The sequence below is a fragment of the Scardinius erythrophthalmus genome (genome assembly GCF_964197995.2).
Source record: "Scardinius erythrophthalmus genome assembly, chromosome: 9".
NCBI lineage: Eukaryota > Metazoa > Chordata > Actinopteri > Cypriniformes > Leuciscidae > Scardinius > Scardinius erythrophthalmus.
Window position 1 is genome coordinate 23,166,935 of NC_138229.1, and position 16,435 is coordinate 23,183,369.

A 16,435-nucleotide genomic window follows, 5' to 3' on the forward strand; every position below is an offset into this window, starting at 1 on the left:
TTTGGTGGACACACAGCCAAAAGGCTTTAAAGCAAAATAATCTCACCCATGTCACTGGCATAGTATGGAGGAAGCTTAACCAGATCAGGGCTCCAGACTAACATTTAATGGGGTCATCGGATGCCCATTTTTCACAAGTTGGTATGATTCTTTAGGGTCTCCATGTAAAGTTTGTAACATACTTTGGTTAAAATTCCTCAATGGTTGTGTAAAACAAATCCCTTTTTACCTCAAAAACAGCTCTGTTCACAGCGACCCGTTTTGGTGCATGTCTCTTTAAATGATAATGAGCAACTGCTCACCCCACCCCTCTCTTCCTTGGGGCGTGTTGACAAGACACAAAGTGCTGCCATGGCAGACAGTAGAAATGGCTGAAATATGCTAATAGGGGAAATATGCTTATACGTGACAGGCCGTCAGTGGTCGTGGGCGGAGCATGAGCAATATGACATATTGCTCAGAAATATATTGAGACTGTTTAGGCTTTTTGAGGATAAAAAAAAAAAAGTGAATGGATTGTTTTCATTGTATAGTGGTGTGTCCACACACTGCAAAGACACATTTATATGCAACCACCATATAAAAGTGAATTTTGCAGCCGATGACCCCTTTAAGAGCAGTAGCACAGGTGTGTTCTACAGATGGTGGCGCCAGCACCTGATCTTGTAGCGCTGGGGTTTTTTTTTTTAAATCATCAAGGTAATTTAATCATAAAACTACTATTGTTTTGCATTAAGTACAGTTACTAATATTAGCTACATGTTTATTTCTTGGAAATGCACTTTTGACATTAAAGCAGTGAGTTCGAGATAAGATGGAGATAAAATTAACTTCACTACAATAACGTGCAAAAACTATTTTTATAGTGAAAAATTTTAATATTTTACTCTTATTAAAATGTACCATTGTTCTTTAGTATCATACTGAAATTACTGACACTTCAGTGATTATAAAAAGGAGCACTCTTTATGGTGTAATTCAGTTGCAGTTTGAATAATAGTTTGTTTTTCATTAGAAATTGACTTCTCATATACTTCAATAAAACAACGTGCCAAACTTTGACAAAATTATTTCTTGATTTGATATTTTATCATTTGATTTCATAATATAAAATCAAAAGCAAAATGTGTGAAAAAAATATTAGTGAGTGGAAATAGCTTGTTTGCAGACTGACGCATTCATGATTCTGACTACGGGCGAAATTCAGATGGAGGGCAGGAAGTGAAAAGCAGTATGGACGAGATGGAGGAAAGTCCATACTGTGCTGGTTTAGAAAGGTACAAACAGAAAATCACAACATAATTTGGACGTGATCCTTATGTTATGAAGAGGAATGATTTTTCTACTGAATTTAAATACTTGCCTGCAATCGAGGATACAGATATAGAGAATGTGAAGCTGCTGTCACGATGTGTCGAGTTCAGTCTGTTTTGTTTATATCGTGCAGTATTTTGATTTTCTGTCGTGATTGTGAAAAATGTCGCCATTGTAGGTCATTCATGATGAATCAAGAATTGCTATAGGAACTCACATCATTCAGGGAGAAAACTGGACAGTGTAATAAATGTTTTCGCTTTTTCTACGTGTAAAAACACTAAGGGTAGCAGGTTGATGAGGTGATGGAAAGACGCCGGATAGCAAATCTAGTAATAAATGTAATTTATTAAAATGCAATTTTAAAGGGATGATTAATCCCTATCACTCAAAATAATCACATTGCTGAGTGTTTTTGTATTTTGTTTGGTTTAATAATTAACATTAAATAATTAACATAATTAACATGAGAGTGTGACTCTCACTCGGCTTGTGAATTAGCAGAACTTGCACGCAGCCCCTTCAAAACTGTTCAAAAGCTTCTATGGATTTGATTTTGGCTGTCATTTGTTGAAATAAATACAAAAAATGACTGTGTCGGTGTCTGTATGCTGAATGTGACCCTCTCCGATTTTCCTCCGTGGTCATATGTGAAAGTATTTACAATGACAACTAGGGTGGGAACGGATCGCAGATGATCCGTGATCCGTACGGATCAGGCCCCACGGTTTGGCACGCATGTGCTTCGCGAATTAACTGCTAAATTTAATCATCAGAGTGAAAAGTTTATAATTTGGACGTGTTTTGTCTTGCCAATTTACACATTCAAACAATTTTAAACCAGAAGAAGAGGAGAAAGTCGGGACTCCGCACGCATCCAAAGCATGCGCACAGAGAGAGAGAGAGGCACAGACAGCGCTCGAACACCGAATTGATTCCTCTTTCGCGTTTCCTTGCCCTTGAACGGACACACACACAAAATTGTCAAAATACTCGTCTAAGTACCCATCCTGGCAATATCCTCTTGTTTATGTCAAAAGTGAACAGTTGAGAAAGAAGCCGGATGTTTGTCAGTTTTTTCGGTCCGTGTATAAATGAAAAGCAAAGTTTCGGTTCGTTTGCCGCTTGAGGCTCTTTTCTTTTTTTTTCATCCAAGATTAGTTTCAGTGGCTTTATGTTCGTTTTAAACCGGATCGCTATATGGCACAGTCAGGGTCCGACATTAACTTTTTGGCTCACCTGCCACGGGGACTGGTAGATGAAAAAATCCACCAGCCAAGCATATTTTTTACCGGCCAAAATAATAAACAGCCCCTTTTTTTGTGACATATACATTCATTTCAGTACTTTTAATTGAGATAATAAGGTAGGCATATTATGTTGAATACAAACATAAAAAAGTGTCCAGAGCAAAATTTGAAATGTATAATAAAAAAAATAATAAAATAATAATAATAATTATATATATATATATATATATATATATATATATATATATATATATATATATATATATATATATATATATATATATATATATATATATATATATATATATATATATATATATATAGTGAAATATTACTCTCATTGGGGTGAAATCATTTTTTTTTTTTGTTTTGTTTTGTTTCCTGACTCATGTGGAAGGGAAGGCAGAACGTACTCGGCTAAGTTACTTACGTAACCTCGGTTCCCTGAGAGATAAGGGAACGAGTATTGCGTTGCAAACGCTATGAGAAAACTAATTTTATCGAGAAAAGAACGGCCATGCATGGTGTGTAAAGCAGAAGCAGCCTGGCCAGCGGCGGAGTATGCACGATCCGTGAGTGCTGAAGACGCTCTGCACGGCTTTGATGAGCAGGACACAAATGGGCGGCGACCGCTTCTTCCAGTGGCGGGAGCTTCACATATCCTTTTTCCTCAGCACCGTCAACAGATAGAGCGTTAACTGTACGTACACACCGCCGCCGACTTGAGCTACAAAGAAGCTCTGGCCGCCCTGTCAAGGACGCTTGTCAAAAAGTACGGGGAAGCTTGACGCTTGTCCGCTCTGAATAGTGAGTGCGCGCGCGCGCTCTCTCTCTCTCTCTCTGCTCGTTAGGAGGCAGAAGAGCGCGTGCGCGCTGACAATTTTATTATTTTGGTATGAACATTCACCCGCCACTGTGGCGGATAGCCTTTTGAGATATACTCGCCAAACGGAAAATCTACCCGCATTTGGCGCTTGGCGGGTGTTAATTTCGGACCCTGGGCACAGTTATCTCAGAATGTAAACTCTGACACGGAGAACCACAAAGATGCATCACTAGCGTTAACATTAGCAAATTCAGCTCAAAAGATGATAGAATTATACCATCTCCCGCTGTGTTGTACAGAGCTGAAGTTTGGACTCATTTTGGCTTCCACTATAAAGAAACCACTAAGGAGATCAACAAGTCATGTTGTTTGCAAAATAAGCCATGATAAAATCCAATACTCACAAACGCATTGAATCTAAGAATTCACTTAACATCCTGACGTATGCATATGTAAAATAACGCAATCATCAACAGCATATCACAGCAAAATCTCCAGTGTTGAAATCCTGGTGTTAAGGACTCAGTGTAAAGAGTTAATTTTCTGGTGTTGAATTTCAAGGGATTAACACTGCTAGTGTAAACCGCACCCTCTGGCTGGTGAAAATATGTAGAGTTAAATCTAAACACAGAGTGTAATTAGGTTACATACGGGACATTTACAAGCTTCGAGCTAAAACTTTTCACAGGCGCCATTTTCTTTGACTCGCGATGCAAGGCATACGAGGAGGGAAAACAGATATCACGTGTTTTATCGTATTTATATATGCATTTTATTACATCATATTGCTTTATAACAATATTTATGTGCTGTGCATGGCTAAACCGCTCTCAGAGAGGAATTTTTGTTGCTTTTTAACAGAGAAACAACGAAAGTGTTTTATCTAATTTACAATAAGTATTTCGTAACATATTGATTTATAGCGATATTTAAATGCTCTGCGCGCTTAAACGAGCCGAAACTTCTCAAAGGCGACTTTGACTAGGCCTAAATACGGAGCTGGCGACGAGGAGGTTTGCTTGTAACGTTAACAGGGAAAACTCAGAATGTAAGGGTTTTTAACCTAAATTACAACCTTGTATTTCATGGCATTATATTGTTTTATAACAATATTTATGTAATGTGCACGCCTAAACCTTTCTCAAAGACTAGGCCCTACATAATTCTTTGACTCGTGGTGCAGTGCAGACACAGAGTTTGCTTTTAACAGTGAAAACACAGAGCAAGTGTTTTAACTCATTTACAATACGTGTTTTATAATGTTATATTTGTTTTATGACAATATTTGTGATGTCCAAATATCATAAAAGTATGCATTTATCCTCAAACTATCTTTTACTCTCGTTTGCCAGTACACCTAGCGTATAACTGAAAAACAGAAGAACTCTACAAACTGCGGACCAACAATGCACGTGCAATTGTCACTTTAGTTCCTTATTTGGAGGACCAATTTTCTTAGAATGGGTAATTCTTTCAGATTAAACATTTATGCAAAATGTATTTATCAGATTAACTTTTGGTTGATGTTTGGATATGCTTTCATGTTTAAATGTATTGATTTTGCTATGTGTTTGCTAGGAGCATTTCTATGATGCACCAAGTGGCTAAGGGGCACCAGGCTTGGTGTTTAAAGACTGTACAGACAAGAACCTGTAAGATTTAACATAACATATGAGAGAATCATGGGCACAAAAAAAAAATAATCATAGCTTTGTTTCTATTTGGTATAACTAGATTTTCTCTGTTTCATAACGCTTATTTTGAATTTGTCCAGTCAAATTATTTTACAAAAGTAATCCTTTTTACTTAAAATGAGTTTTCAAACCAATTGTTTTCATGATTTGGCAGGTAGATGTTTTCTTGCTGTTTAATTTTAGACTCAACTGATTGGGAAATCTCTGCCTATCACCTGCCCCCAACATCACGAAGCCACAAGAAGTGAACAAAAATTCTTCTGGCAGCTGACTATTTTAGTGAGATTTCTTAAAGGGATAGTTCACCCAAAAATGAAAATTCTGTCAGTAATTACTCACCCTCATGTTGTTCCAACCCCGTAAGACCTTCGTTCATCTTCGGAACACAAATTAAGATATTTTTGATGAAATCTGAGAGTTGTCTCACTCCTCCATAGGCTTCTAAGGGACTGAAACTTGCTGGCCCAGAAAATGTATTAAAGAGATCGTTAATATAGTCCAAGTGACCACAGTGGCTTAATCTTAAGTTTATCAAGCAACGAGAATACTTTTTGCGCGCTAAAAACAAACAAAAATAGCGACTTTATTCCACTATTCATTTCCTTCTCTTTGGGCCTCGAGTGAGTTAACGTAGTGTTTTTGCGCAGCTCGTCACACACATGACCAGCGTCGGCCAATAGTGAGCCTACGTGGCGACGTGCAACACTGACGCGCTGCGCAAAAACACTACGTTAACTCTCGAGGCCCAGAGAGAAGGAAATGAATAGTGGAATAAAGTCGCTATTTTTGTTTGTTTTTAGCGCGCAAAAAGTATTCTCGTCGCTTGATAAACTTAAGATTAAGCCACTGTGGTCACTTGGACTATATTAACGATCTCTTTAATAACTTTTCTGGGCCAGCAAGTTTCAGTCCCTTAGAAGTCTATGGAGGAGTGAGACAGCGCTCAGATTTAATCAAAAATATCTTATTTTGTGTTCCGAAGATGAACGAAGGTCTTACGGGGTTGGAACAACATGAGGGTGAGTAATTACTGACAGAATTTTCATTTTTGGGTGAACTATCCCTTTAAGGTGCACATCTTAATTTAGGCCCCACCCACACTACTGCGTTTTAGTTTAGAAACGGAGAATTAAAACGAATACGATCTCAGTCCACACCAGCGTTTTAGCTGTGTATTAGAATTGGTCTCAGTCCACATTAAAACGACTGAAAACGCGGATCACGTGACCATTCACCAACACTGGGCATGCGCGTGCCGGTGTAAACACAACTTCATTGATAAAATGATCCCACCATGCGCTGGTTCTTCCCGGGTTAACCCAAAACCGACGCTCCATGTACGGTCGATACCGCCACTGCACACGGGAATTGTCACAGATCGCTGGAATAATAGCTTGCCTCCGGCGCATGTAGGCAGTTATAGCATTGTAAAATGCAGAATTTACTTGCACAACAGCTGTTAGCAAAGATATACGCCATGACTGATGACACCCAATCATAGAGCCAAGCATGAGCCTCTACTACGTCATCGTTTCTAAAGTCCTTCGTTTCGACCCGTCTACACTAAAATTCAAAACGAAAAACGGGTCGGCAGCGTTTCTAAACTTCTCCATTTTTGCCATTTTAGTGTGGATGGGAGGTGCAAACGTAGCAAAAGGTCTGTTTTTAAACGAAAACGCAGTAGTGTGGATGGGGCCTTAGTCTTAAAGGGTTAGTTCACCCAAAAATGGAAATTCTGTCAATAATTAGTCACCCTCATGTCGTTCAGAACATGTAGCCTAAGTGTTGTTGATGCGAGAGTAGATGTTGCGTGAACGTGCATTGAAGATTAATATTTTGTAAATAAAGTTGAGTTAAAATTGTCGTAAAATTGAGGTTAAACCACTTGAGTCACATCATGGATTACTTATGATTTCCTTTATACCTTTTCGTGGCTTTGGAAGTGGTAGTTGAATAGCAGGCTATCGATGAAGGGACAAATCTCTTAGATTTCATTAAAAATAACTTAAGTGTTCTGAAGATGAGGAAAACTCTTACTGGTTTGGAACAACATGAGGGTGAATTATTAAATGACAAAATTAAAATTTTAGGATGAATTAAGTCTTTAATTTACTTGGAAATCAGTAAATTGAAGTCTTATCTAACAAAACAGTTTCTTGTTTGAGTCACGAAAGTCTAAGATGGTTGAACTTTTTCCACCATAAACTTGCTGTATTTATAAAACACAAATTGTATTGATTGTAATTGGTCTGGTTTTGTTGTCTAGGGAACCAGCACTCCAGGATTTTTCGAGAAAGTTGGATCTGCACAGCCTTTCCTGCTCTGTGAAACAACTATGCACTGAACTTTACTGTTAGCAACTGGACACAGCTGATCCACTCATATCCTGCAACTGTTTTTCATCTGCTGAATGTTGTTGACTCAAGCACTGCTGTACTGTTGCAAAGTCGAAGGTACTGAATCAACTTCACTGACACAGGACTTACATTCACTGACATGTACAGGTCAGCTCGAAGTATTACAGACCACCTGATAAGCAGTTTTCATATAATTCTGATGACAGAAATGCCTATATTGTGCCTTCATTTATTTTAAAAGTTAACATGATGTAAATGGGCTTGTTAGTTAATAAAAAAAAAACTAGCTTGTTAAAACAACTGTTTGCATTTTGCCTTTATTTTTAACTTTACAATGAACAGAATTCTACTATGATCCCAGACTACGGTTACAATTTAACTTTCTGGATTGTTTTGAAATAAAGTTTTGAAAGAGTAATATAGAGTGAAGTGTTTATTTCAAAGTGAATTTATTATTTTCAGATTAGCCTAAATGATGTCAGTTTATTTTACAGTTCTTTAAAGTAGGTAATGCAGAACCCTAATAAGAAAAACTCCCTTAGTGTTGTTTTTATTTGTAAAAAGGTGTTCTATCAACACCAGGATGGTGCAATTTTTGACTCCTATAAGGTTGAGAAGATTGTGATTTCCATTTTTTTTAAAGTGTTAGGTCAACACCAGAACAGTGTCAAATTTTAATTCTGCCAGTGTTTGCTACAAAACTGTACCCAGCTCTGTAACAGTGTTGTTGTTATCAGCATTGGTGTTAATATTTTACTCTCTTAGTGGTCATATTGTAACACTGTGTCGGTGTTGCGAGAGGCAACACTTTTGAAAGTGTTGAACAAACACTTTGTGGGTGAAACTAACTATTGGTGTTGATTTCCGGATTTCAAATTTACTATGTGCCTAATTTTACCAAATTAAATGTCGACCCAGGATGAGGTAGGCTATACGAGTGTGCAACACCACGAGTTGATAGACTCGATCTACTCCATCTGGTTTTGATCATCGTTCTGAATCAGATCGGGATGTAGTCTTTGATTAAAAACTTGATTTTCTCAGCTTTTTGCTCAAAATGTTGCTTCTTACCCACATTCAAGTGTTGATAAAAAAAAAAGAATGCATTAAGCTAGAATGAAACTTTTTTTTGTTTAAAAGTAGAGGGTCTGTTCTTTCTTTTGATATATTGCATGTTCATATTCATACAACAAAATATTCTGGGGGCCATGAAAATAATGTGAAAATGATCAAATGCTGGTGGTGGTTGGCCACTTAAAAAAGAAAAAGAAAAAAAAGAAATCCCTCCTCTCAATGAGAAAACATCAGTTAAGAGATCATCTGATCATAGCGATGTGGATATGTTGGCACAAGCTCTGTAATTTAGTCATTAGTTATAATGCAGTAATTCGTTGATCTCTGTAATAGACTCTCCCTCTAGAGGTGGGAATCTTCAGTCACCTCACGATCCGATCCGATTCCGATTCTGGGAGTCACGATCCGATTCCAGAACGATTCTTTATCTACCCCCCCCCCCCCCCCCCCATTAATTCATTACTTTACATAAGTAATTAAGTAGTCTATTTTTTTTATAATTACAAATAAAATAAATAAAACATTAAAACTGTTTTATTTTAAGAATTTTAAACTAATATAACTTCAAACCATATAAATAGCAAATAATAAAGAGAAGCATAGAAACAAATGACAAAGAAACAGAAGAGTGCTTTCAGTATTTAAGATTATCTGAACATTTTCCATTCAAGAACTGTGAGTGATTTATTTTCATCATACTTTTGTTTTTTACTTTGACATCTTATTAGACTGAGATATCTTAGATATCTATTTAGCTGCATTCACGCTCGGATCTCTTTGTAAATACAAGTAGTAATGTGGTTTGTCCTCACCGTTTAATCCCTTAAGACATAACTTGCTGTGTTTACGTTCATTTTGCACAAGTAAATTAAACCACTTAACGGAGTCGCACAGCCGCATGCGCGAGCAGTCAACACAAAGCGCGCATCAGCATTTGAAACTGAAAGCAGCCTTCTGTTAGCGAGGTTCATATTTTAACTATATAAGTCCACTGCATTCCAAACCACATAAACGATGACTTCGTAGAGCATTTTTAAGGAGAATATCGACGCGCGAGACAGCACACTTCAAGTGTAACATGCGCGTCTCTCACAGCGCATCCTGTACAATGAAGCCTGTGAATGTCCTTATCATTCGTTTCAACCTTTCCGAACTTTATTAAATATTATTTTACTGAAGGTACGTGTGTGGGGAATTGTTAGCAAGCAGAAGACGGGTGTTTCTAAAGCAAACTCTGCGTCATCGCACATCTGGTTATAAACTAAGCTCAGAATCGATTCTGAAATTCTCAGAATCGATCCAGAATCGTTGGAGAGAGAATCGCGATGCATCGATGGATCGATTTTTTCTCCCACCACTATCTCCCTCTATTAAAGCACTTACATGATAATAATAAGTCATCGACAATGTTTTGAATAATCATACCACTAAAACGAAAAACATGATATGGTGTTTTAAATTGTTCATGCTTTCACTTTAAGGCTCCAGCGTGTATGCGCTTCAGGTGATCAATGCAAACAATCACTGTTCTAATCGCAAAATGTTTCAAAATGACTATTCCCAAACTTTAAAGGCTTAAAAGCAAACATTTAATTCTGACTTCATGTCATTCTTGCACGTCACACATATTGAAACATCAGTGTTTACTACAGTATGTGCATTCATCAGTAAATATGTTCATCATATAAAGCAATCACATCTCTTCAGAAGACTTGGATTAAACTGCTTGATTGATTACAATGCCTTTATTGGGATCTTTTAACCCCTTTAAGTGTTTAGGTTAAACTTTTAAGTTAAGGGAATGGACTTTAAATGGAGGGACAGAAATCTCTCAGGTTTCCTAATAAATAAATAAACTCTTCATTTGTGTTTGAAAAATGAACAAAGATATTAAAGGTTTGAAACATGAGGGTGAGTACGCGATGAAAGAAATTTCATTTTTGGGTGAATTAGGCTATAGGCCTACCTCAAATACAGTGAGCGGAGTCTTGGATAAAACGAACTCACATTTCACTGTTCACATCCCAGATACATACTGTCACATTTTATATCGCGATATATCAATACTACATGAAGTAATGGAAAGTCTTAATCTCATGATAACCATCATATCAACGTTACTGTACCACTGATTTTGACATTCCCTCAGCTCTGATGAATTTAAGGATCCTGAGGCTCTGATGACTGCCTGTAGCTACTAGGCATGTGCCGGTATTCGGTAATGCGATAAATCGCGGTAATGAAAATGCACGATATTGTTATCGTGGGCACTTCAAAATACCGTGAAAAACAATAGATCAGAATTTATATTTATAGAACGCGTATTAGCTTATTTTCCATCAACCGCTTAAACAAACACTGCGTATGCTGCGCGAAACACGTGCGCGCTCTGGTGTAAACAATCCCCACATGTATTAGCACTGTGTGCATGCGGCGCAGTGCGCACTCTAGTCTAATGTAAACAACCCTCACATGGAGAAGAAGCATGGCGGAAGGAGGCACGCTGCCGACGATTTATCCCCCTTCTAAAAGCAGAGCTGTCAATACGCATTCAGCGTGAGACTCACGCAATTTACACTTTTCAAACGCTCTCGCGCCACATGCAGTTTCTCACGCAGAGAAAAATCGCGGAGCAAAGAGGACACGGAGACCGACAGACTAGACAGAGCAGGTTATTATGGTATGAAAACAATTCTCAGCTCTCATGTTCTGTCCATTTTATTACGAAATTCAGACAATAAATACTGTTTTGGTGCTTGTAAATGTGACTTGACAGATCACTGTAGCGCCTCAGTTCAAGCGATCATCTGTTACTTTTTATTTAAAGTTACAGTAGGCTACAACTTACCGAAAGGTATGCCTCATACATAATATCGATCATTCAGTGTTTTTCAACCACGGAAAGAGGTTAATAAAACTGCAGGTGAACAATTATGTCACAGAACGTTACATTTACCTCAGGAAAGCCATTTAATGACCAACACGTTAGTTGACTAGAAAAAAATAGCTATAGAGAGGAGTATTTTGCACAATATGTGCACTATATTACATTTGTATTATATTTTTACTTGTGTCATAATTGTTATTACAATGAAAACCAAATTATATTTAATTTAATTAGTTAATTTTTAACCTTTAATAATACCAGCTGACAGGGCTCTCTGTATGTTTAAAGCATTATGTGAGATATATTTTTTCTTGAGAAAAATTAACGTCTATCTACTGTAGCCTACCTAATATTTATCCAAAAAGTCAATACTGAATCAAGATTGAAATCAAATCCCAAGAATTGAAAGCGTGAAAATTGTGTAAAATTCTATTTAGTTACCAAATGTTTTGACAATCACTATTGTAATGTTTTTATTAAAAAACTATTAGTAGTTTTTTTTCTACATCCCCCCCACCAATCCATTCATTTCTCTTGAGCAATTAAAATATCGTGATAATACCGTATACCGTGGTAAAAACTCAATCAATTAATCGCAGCATGAAAAGTTGATACCGGCACATGCCTAGTAGCTACATGGGACACAGAAATGACCTGAAGGGAATTTCTACATTAAATCCACTAATGAAAAGCCTATGAATTCAGACCATGTGTGGCTTTAAGAAATCATGACAGAAAAAAAGCAAGTTTTAAGTTGTTGTATGAGTGGAAAAAGGCCGCTTTGTTTGACCAAAAAAAAGGAAAAAAAAAAAAAAAAAAAATGGGGAAATGACACACAAACAGTGAATTGCATGCACGACAATATTAACAGCGGATGTGATTATGAAAGCTTTTAAAGATATTTTGAAAGGCTTGATTAAACACGCACTAACAAATAGGCTCAGATCATGGTACAGATACATTATTTTTGCACCACTTGGTTTGCTGCCCATATAAAAGCAAAGTTTATAGAAACTTTTTGAAAAAATAAGGTTTTCAGAGAGAAAAAAACTGAAATAAATTCATATGCAGCAGGCCCCTAAATTTAGAAAAACTAAAATATCTAAATCTTCATCCATTGCCAGAACCTCTCATTTGAATATTAGAGGACTCATCCATTCCAAGCTATTCATCTGAAACGGTTCCTCCATCTTCTGTGTGGCAGGGAAGAGGGGGATGGTCAGCGAGAAGGGGAAAAAAAGCCTGCTTGTTTTGCAGCACAACAGGCCACTGCAGCCCTCCTGCTAACCCACGGCAAGAGAGGAGGGGTTGAGGGAAAGGGCCTGCACACAGCGGTGCTGCTCCTGGCGTGGATTGAAAGCATGTTGTCAGATATCTGAAATACTAGCTTTGAAAGCACCGTCCAATATCAGTGTTTGTGTGCACATGTGTCAAAGCAGGGGGTGCCTGACCCACTCTACCAAAGTTCTCCAAATTTGTCACAGCCAGACCCCGGCTAGTTTAGTACCAGGATGGTTTGCACTAATTCAAAATCGTTACAAATTAAAAACATATCCATGCTCACTGTTTTGCAATATATAACTATGGCATAGATTTTCATGTTCATTGTATTGTTTCAAGGCACACAGGAGACTTTTCCCTCCCCTGAGTTTCATTCAGGCACATACTAAAGATATGGATCCACGGACATTACAGTAGGTTTAAAACTGCAGTGTGTAGGCGTCTGGAGGCCAGGGTAAAGGATTTCACTATCAAAACAACACTAATACTCATTCAAATTAATTGGTAAACATTGCTGACCAGATCTTGTATATCTCATGCAATGCACTTAAAGGGTTAGTTCACCCAAAAAATGACAATTCTGTCATTAATCACTCACCCTCATGTCCTTCCAACCCGGTAAAACTTTCCATCATCTACAGAACACAAATTAAGGTCTTTTTGATGAAAGTTTTATGAATCTCTTTATGAACTTTTTGAAACAAAGCATCAGTTGCGTTGACAAAAAGCTCTCAGATTTCATCAAAAAGTTAATTTGTGTTTTAGAAGATGAACGAAAGTCTTACGAGTTTGGAATGACATGAGGGTGAGAAATTTACATTTTTGGGTGAACTATCCCTTTAAAAATACATTTAGCAAAGGACGCAACAGACATCATATGCCATATTTGCATTTAGTCACAAAACTAGGTTATGTACAATGTTATATCTCATTAACTAAAGCATAAGAACTAATCTAAACGACTTAAATATAGCTGAGATATCAACAAAACAAGAAATAAATACCCCCTTATTGTTAGTTTAAAGTTCTTAAATTGGTTAGGAGAACAAGCAAGTTGCTATCGAAAATCTCGTTAGTTCAATAAAAAGTTGAGCAGACTAAATCGACAAGAATTTCTCTGACCATGAACTGCGACTGTAACTCATACAAATAATGTTTTCTCACAGATCAAATGCAGTATATGGGCGAAGGTATGCACTGTAAGCGACTTTACACTAGACACAAATGTGTACTGAAACGACAACAAGTTGGATTCAAACTTTCTCTGAGGACAAAAGAGGAACCAGCACTTGACTTTTCGATTTGATGCAACTAGTGAACAAGCCCCGACAACCACAAGAAAAGGCAAGCGAGATGAAAAGCCTAAAGCGACTACAAAGCAGCCTCACATATGCTCCGCCATACCGTCTTCATAATATCTGCTCATTGAGTGGACCGACACACATTAAAAGCTGCCATCTTGGGTTAAAGACTTGAGGCAGAGAGAGACAACGACGATACCATCTTTACACGATTCTTCGTCAGACTTTCAAGATTAAAATAGTGTTTTAAAGAACTTTTTAAACACTAAATATTTTAACGACAATTGTTTTAGTTCATTTGAACGACAAAATACAGATACGTGTTAAAATGGCATAAAAACACTACATGATAAATTATAAATTAGCGTTTCCCCTATTCGTGGCTCTACAACGCTGTAAATGAAGCAGGTGCTTTTCACGTTTTCTGTGTCTCTTTAATATGGAGATTGGATAATAAAACCCATTCGACTTTATGTATAGTACGAAATAAACAAAATCGTAAACTTTTGAAAAAAACACGGAAACTCCCCCAAAGATAAACCAGGTGCATTTTTTTCAGTTCCCCTCAAATAAAGTGTCGTCCGATCCCTCCTCCCTTTAAACCCCTTCTCTACCTGTTGAGGGGGGAAAGGGGACAAAAGAAATGTGAGATGAGTTGTGTCCAGCTAGCAAGTTAGCTTGTCGTGAGACAATGAAGTCGACGCTGTCCGTCTCTCACAGCAGATCGGCCACTTCCAACTAGCTAACGTTAATTACCCTCAGCGCACGCCTGACTCTCCAATGCGCCTCTCACAGCCGACCAAACGATACAAATAAAACATTCCCCCAACCCAGAACACAAGCAACATCTATGAACTGAGATTCATGAAATACATAAAAGTTTTTGACTTCTATTAACGAATAGATAAAGGAAACGAGGAATTGACCATCTGGCCTCAAGCAACCTTCCCCGGTATCTATATTGTCCTTTGGACGAGCGCACTTTCCTGCTCGCTTTGCTGTTTCCACATACTATTTCGGGCATAATCGAATGTTATAAGCGAAAACCACAAGCATAACACTTCATGGCTATTCTTACGTGCAGTTTCGTGCACGTGAAAACTATTTTTGAGCGTAATTGTTGATACGAGGGGTCGGGGATCTCCCTCATTCAGCTCGGCCAATGACTCACCTCTACGCTCAAACCACCTCGTGTCTCAACAATTAGCTTGCTAACGAACGCTTTACTTTATGAGGTTTTGAAAAAAAATATTTTCATCAATTCGTGAGAAATGTAAAGGATGTGAGTGTTTTTCTAGAGCTCGAACAGAAATGGCATGTATACAATTTAACTAACACATTTCTCGCTTCCACTCCTATAGGGACCCGTGCGGCTCTATACAATGCAGTGCGCGTGAGCTAAACGAGCTAATGTTAGCATGTGCTCGAGCTAGTTTGAGATTCTTCGAGAAGTTAAAATGTGAAGAAACGAAAAACTAACCTCCGGCTTCTGTGTTCCCTCTGGAAAGTTGAATTAAAACAACTTTTCGCTGTTTTAAAACACAGTTTACACCGCGGGTACCGCCATGGTACAAAACAAGTTAAATGTACACTCAAAAACAGTTTTCTCACAATGAAAGTACGGGTATATTTGTACAACAACGTTAAAAACGTTAGGAACTACCCGATAAGTTTGTGTGCGACTGATAAAGTTGGTTGATTCATATTGTATAATGAGAAAGAAAGACTATTCCTTACCCTACTCAACGCGGGTCAGTTTAGGGTTTTCACCAATTAACTCCTCTTCATCTATCCCGAAAATCCGTTTAAGTACGTGAATAACTGTCGAAATTCAAATGCTGTCGGCGTCTCAGCGTCCCGTCCTCGCCGACTCTGCTTCTCTCCTTTGTGTTAATTTCACTCAATTCGAGTTTAATCCGATCGATCCAGGCAGTCGCGTTCTCGTGTCCTCTCCTCTAGACACTCGCGCTCACCTTCCACAGGCAGGGGGCGCGTGCATGACTTACTGGATAAACATGCGTGCGCGTGAGTGACCTCGCCGGGCTGTGACGCAAGCGCTTTTTTTCTTTTACTTTCCAGGTCTTTATAAACATTACGTATTGTTTCGATACTGCAGATTGTCGTTTAAAAATCGATATTTCATATTTACATATCATATTTCGGGGTTTTAAACTTTTTTTTTAGCTCTCGTCATGTTACATCGAAGTCTTTTTTAGTGAAAAGCTTGATTATGCACTTGATATCTCGTATCAAAGTTTTAAAGATTTTTTGTATGCTGACTGGAAAAACTCATGTAGAGATCACACTGTACCGCAGTTCTATATGTAAACACAATATTTGCATGAAGCATTCATGTTTTTTATTACTGGAATGTTGTGAATCATTTTGTCTTTCACAGTTAAACATTAGAAGGATTAAAAACGACAATTAAAAATGCTGTGTTTGCCCTCT

The 16,435-nt window shown here is 37.8% G+C and overlaps 1 protein-coding gene across 2 annotated transcripts in view; it reads right to left on the bottom strand.

The window, feature by feature from the left end:
• chd7 (chromodomain helicase DNA binding protein 7) overlaps positions 1 to 16,015 on the bottom strand; it is a 68,763-nt gene extending 52,748 nt beyond the window's left edge. For both annotated transcript variants that reach the window (XM_081375277.1, XM_081375278.1), the window contains exon 1: positions 15,722 to 16,015. The gene's annotated coding sequence lies outside the window, so the exon portion shown is untranslated. The remainder of the gene's footprint in view (positions 1 to 15,721) is intronic.
• Positions 16,016 to 16,435: the final 420 nt, after the last annotated feature.